The sequence below is a fragment of the Belonocnema kinseyi genome, chromosome 2, assembly GCF_010883055.1.
Source record: "Belonocnema kinseyi isolate 2016_QV_RU_SX_M_011 chromosome 2, B_treatae_v1, whole genome shotgun sequence".
Taxonomy (NCBI): Eukaryota; Metazoa; Arthropoda; class Insecta; order Hymenoptera; family Cynipidae; genus Belonocnema; species Belonocnema kinseyi.
Window position 1 is genome coordinate 6,104,862 of NC_046658.1, and position 5,890 is coordinate 6,110,751.

Consider the following 5,890-nt stretch of genomic DNA (forward strand, 5'->3'; position numbering starts at 1 on the left):
TATTACCGTCGCACCACTCTTAAAACGATCACTAAAAGGATCTTGAAAAGGACCCAAATCTCTCAAACTATCTCCGAGACTATTTTGTTTCAAATCGACTTTATTTATTGACTCAAATGGGCCAAGCTATTTCGCTAAAGAAAACTCAGAGATTTATTTTGGTAGGGCACCTATACTTCCCGTCAAAATTTACCTCCGCTAAGGGCATTCCGATTCTGTCACCAGGTGGCGTATTCGAGTTCTTAAGATCCCAATACTATTTCAAGTAGTATGTTCCGCGCGAAGTTTAAAAATAAAATTCAAAATTGGCAAATAAATGTAAATAAATATATGTAATAATTTACATGTCGAATTTTACACGAATTTAATGTCTTCTGCGATAAGAATAATATGAAAAATGAGAATTTAAACATATCATTTACCTTTAATCTTGACATCTCGTCTCGTAACCTCAAGGGCACTGATTGACTGCTCTCACTTGCATCGCAGTGTTGTTGTCTAAGGTTTACCCTGCGTGGCGCTAGCATCCAGACAAAATTCTTAAAGTTACCGATGGAACGCTTATTAACTGATACTAAAAGAAAATGCACTTGAAACCCTACCGAAAAGAATCTTTGAGTATATACTAAAAATTGTTTAGGTCAAAGAAGCTGAGAGAAATTCTCCGCAGGCACACAGGTAGATATTTTTAAGGTCCAGGAAGCTCGTTTAAATGGTCTGAAGGCTTTAAAATATCCTTTCCGAAATTGAAATAAGAATACGACCATGAATAACAAGCAGAGAGGCTATTTCAATATAGTAGCCGACACTCAAGGGTCCTTTGTTAAGCTTTCGGATGAAAATTTACAAGTAGATTTTTTTTAATTTCATAGTTAACAGCCTAAAACATAATAAATCGGAATCTACGGGCTTCGATGACTTCAGATATCTACCTTTTTTTTTTAATGCTTAAAACTGGAATTAGTAGAGCGTTTCTCGTAAGTGGAATGAGATACGCCAAAAAAGACAACATTTTTGAATTCAACTAGAAAATTGTATATCAGTATATAAGTTATAATTATAAATAAGTATAATGAGAAAATTCATCGATTAAAAGAAAGTATTAATAATTTGAAGAGAAATTTAAAAAGAGAGAGCGGATTAGCCACGACAAACTACTGTAAATAACTCTGCCCGCCCGCCCTGGCGGACCGAAGGAACCGAATGGAGCCTCTACAAAGTACCTGTAAAGACCCCATTGAGTCCCCATTCGGTTCCTTTTTAAAAAACTCGAAAAATCAGCAAAATCAACTTTTAAATTGTTGAAATTCGGATTCTACGTTATAATTGCCTATAGAAGGCCACGGAATAATCGCAATAGTTTTTTTTTTGCAACGGTAAAAAGTTTAAAAAAATATAAGACGTATAACGCCTGTTGACTGCTACACTGTAAACGCATCGCCTGTAAGTAGCCGTCAACAGGCGTTATACGTCTTATATTTTTTTTAACTTTTTACCGTTGTAAAATAAACTATTGCTATTATTCAGTGAGCTTCTATAGGGAATTTTAACGTAGAATCCGAATTTTAACAATTTAAAAGTTGATTTTGCTGTTTTTTCGAGCTTTTTAAAAAGGAACAGAATGGGGACCCATGGGGGTTTTTACGAGTACTTTGTAGAGGCTCCACTCGGTTCCTTCGGTCCGCCAGGGCGGTACGTGACGAATACAAAAGGAACATTATATTACCGTCGCACCACTGTTAAAAGGACCACTAACAGGATCTTGAAAAGGACCCAAATCTCTCAAACTATCAGGTATTTTAGTGTTTTAAGTTTTTAACGCTGCAAGAAAAAGTATTGCGATTACTCCGTGAGTTTCTAATGCAAATTTGAACATAGAATCAGAGTTTCAACAATTTAAAAGTTAATCTTGCTGTTTTTTTTTTTTACTTTTTTTAAGAAGGAACCGAAGGGGGACTCAGTGGGGTCTTTAAGGGTACTTTGTAGATGCTCCTTTCGGCTCCTTTGGTCCGCCAGAGGAAAAAAAAACTGAACATTTGAAAAGAAAATTTATTTTTATTAAAACTAATTATTATAATGGCCATCAGACGTATTTGATTTTGGTGATCTCCGTCAATATAAAACTAATAATACATCTTTCATTTCATTAAAGTATAGTTAAAATACAAAAATACATTTGAAATACAGCTCCAAATCGCTAGAAACTGATTTCAAGAAAACTTAACCTTTTTGACGAAGACTCATGATTACTGGTACATAGCAGATTTGGAAATCACGATAACTGGGACATCGGTGCTTTTTGAATTCGAATTGTAGTAGTAGCAATCCTTCAATCAGTACAATTTTTTAAATAATCCTTCCAAACCAATTTTCTAAATATTTGAAGTCAATGAAATCTCTTATGGTCATGATTACTGGGACGTTTACCAAATGCAGAATATTCAAATTTAATTCCTAAATATTATAATATTTTTTCATTTCTCTCAACCGGATCTAATCTCTAACAATAGGAAGGTTGAGTGAGGCATGACAGGCACTCAATCTCAATCCTGGGTTAGATTCTGGGTTTACGATGTTTACAGTATCGTCGAAAAAATAACACTCTCACACCCGCTGTTTCATTCAGAAACTATCCGCTCCAATATTCCGCTAACCATGAGTACACTCTTGGTGGCGGTTTGCTCCTTCCCAGGCGCATAAAATGCATTATATTTTCAATTAATTAGAATAAAACAAGAACCAGACCGTTTTTCGAAAAAAAAACCCTCTTTGAGGCACTGTATTTATAGAAATACCAACTTTCTGTTTGAGCATAAAAGCATAAATGATTAAAAGTCAACGTAGAACAAAAAGTATTATTCCTGATAAGAAGGGTAGAATTCAGAAAAATTCAGAATTTGAATTCCCAGTGATAGGTGAATTTTCCTCCGTCGAAAGTTTCACCAAGAAGCAGAAGAAAAGCAAAATCTATTCTTTTTAATCGACTTCGAAAAATTTATTGGAAGCGTATTGAGAGGAATTAAAAAATGAAGGAATGCAAAATGCATGTTAGAATGGAATTAAAAATAACCTTTGCAAAAAATTGAAATTTCCGAATTTATGTTGCACGCGAAGGAATAGAAACTATTTAAGTGCACATATTTTGTTAAAATATTAGGGGAAATTAAATAAGTCGAAAATACAGCATTTACGTATGGAATTAAAAATAACCATGGGAGGAGTGCCTACTGATTAAATGAAGAGGAATTAAAAAGGTGGAAAATATATTCGCCTGCATGGAATAGAACACAAGTGGCAATCGTTAAGAAAATACAAAAGAATTGGTTTCAGAGATAAACCTTTTCTTTCATTGGCACTTGTCTCGATGGAAAATTAGCACATTCAACAAAATTTTTAAATGTTTACTCTTGTTTAAATCTGAAAATATTAATTTTTCTCTATTCTTCTCTTCTTATCGGGTTATTCTGCCATCCCTGACGCTTGGGTATTTTGAAATAAACAAGCATGAAAAAGCACAATTCGCCCAAAATAGCAGCTTAATACCATTTGAGCACAATTATAAAATAAAACAGTTTTTAAAGCGCATAATGAATTGCCTTAAAGCGCTTTCAACGGCTCTGAAATTCGCTAGGGGCGAACTAGATCTAACCGGTTAAGTTGTTGAACGCCATATTTTAAGCACATAATAAAAAGGCAATTATACCGGTCGGTTGATCTGGCTTTTTCCCGAAAATGTTCTTTTTGTTGTTTTTTGTAATTGAAAATGGAGTGTATTTTCTCGGTATAATTTCCTTCAGATTATGTGCCTAAAATATAGCTTTCAACAACTCAAATTTTAGATTTAGTTTGCTCCTAGCGAATTTAACAGCCATTTGAAGTGCCTTCAAGCAGGCAGGTTCATATTTGATTAATTTGTCTTAATCTTGAATTCCGTTCGCTTGATAGACACTTCTTTCTAGGTACCTTCCTTAATGATTAAATGATAGGTTTTAATTGTTGACATAGCTACACTTTTGTGTGCCCTTAAAAATTTCTATTATTAATGCAAATATCAACCGATTTTCATGAATATTTTTTTCACTTTCTTCTAATTATATAACTATATTAATTCAGTTACTTAAAGTACAAGTAGGCCATGCTCTAATAATTGCAGTTTTTGTGACTAGCCTTAATCACGTAACAATGAAAGAGTCAATCGTTCAGGATTATTCGATTCACAGCGGGTATCTGCCTCGAACTTGGCTTAAGGGTTCACTGTTACGCGGCAAATGCGCAAAGACAGCTCACACTGAGCGTTACTGCTGTTCTGCTTACACTGTTAAAAAAGCGAAGTTAAAATCAACTCCAAAGGATACCCTACAAAAGTCCCATTGTTTTGAGTAAAAGACACGCGGATTAGATTGAAACGAATTAAAATGTAACTCTTTGAAAAGAACTTACCAACTGCCTTGTCCGGAGTTATTTCAATCAACTCCCTTCGGACCCTATAGCTGTCCCACGACACCATCAGGAGTTGATTTTAAGGAGTAAATATCGCTAAAAAGGAACGCGGAAGGGAGTATTCACTACTAAGAAATTGACTAAAATACTCAGAATAAATTTTATGGTAAAAATATTAATTATTGTTCTCTGTAAGCCTGAATTCCGTTAATTAATTAATTTAAGCAACTTTAATTAAAGAAGGCACTTAGAAAATTGATGATGAATGATTTTTGGTATAAAAAAGTTTATGACTTTCCAATGAACCGTGTAGAAATGTTGGCATGGACCAAGCAGGGCCCAGAGTTGGAAAAACTAGGCCCTGGCCTGGTGATCTAGCCTGGGTCGAGCTCGAATGAAACACTAAATGTGGCCAGGGGCAGGCTTAATCGACCAGCTTGGCTCAGGCCTGGCCCTAGTTTATGATCGATTTCTTGCCATTCCTTATTTTCTTTATTAAAAGTAGAAATTATGCAAAAATAATATTTATTTAAATTGGAATTGACAAGTGAAAATAAACAAAGGTTTGAAATTTAAAAAATTGTCTCGAATCTGATTCGAATTTTTAAATTATGGTATTTCATTCATTACCTCGCCGGGTTCTGATTCTGCTTCATCAACTGCATCATTAAAATCGATGTACAATAATTTCTTAATTTACGTCCGTCATATTTATTATAAAATTTAAAGTTTTAAACATAATTACATAAATAAAAAGAGTATTAACACTTTATAATTCGACGAAAATATTGCTTTTATTTAAGGTTAGAAGTCATGTGCAATCTTAATGTAAAAAATTATTTATAACTAATAGAAATTCTTGCTTTCTTACTTGCAACTTCACCACGTAAGGATAGCATACTGCCGATTGCTTGATGCCTCCGAACTTTTAGAGTGCTTGTTTATTTGAGGCATTTTTATCAATTTGATTTTAATGGTTGCCACTTTGTGAAGTTTGACACGTAAAACTTAAAAGTAATATGTAAAAACAGGGAATAGTACTACGCCAACTGTCGTCCATTTTAGAAGCGATCACACTAGCCGGGCCCAAGCTCGAACCAATGCAAAATCAAGCTACGTCCAGGCTAGGGGGCCCCCAGCCTGGCCCAAGTGTGGAACCGGGACGAAACTTGGCAATTTCTGCATATAAAATTTTTACCCACTTTTTCTGGTTGCCACAGCTCACTCTTTATCGTTGACATATTTGTCTTTTCTGAATATTGAATATGCACTGAGGCGATACGCAGCCATCTAGAATTTTCGTGTTTGCAGTTTCGCACGCGTTGACATGTAGCCATGATGCGACGAAACTTCTATTTGCAAGTTTTCTGCGAAGGCAGCTCTGAATACAAACTCCGTAAGAAGTCCCGATATGGGCATGGGTTAAGAATTAAGATTTCGTCTATAGGTG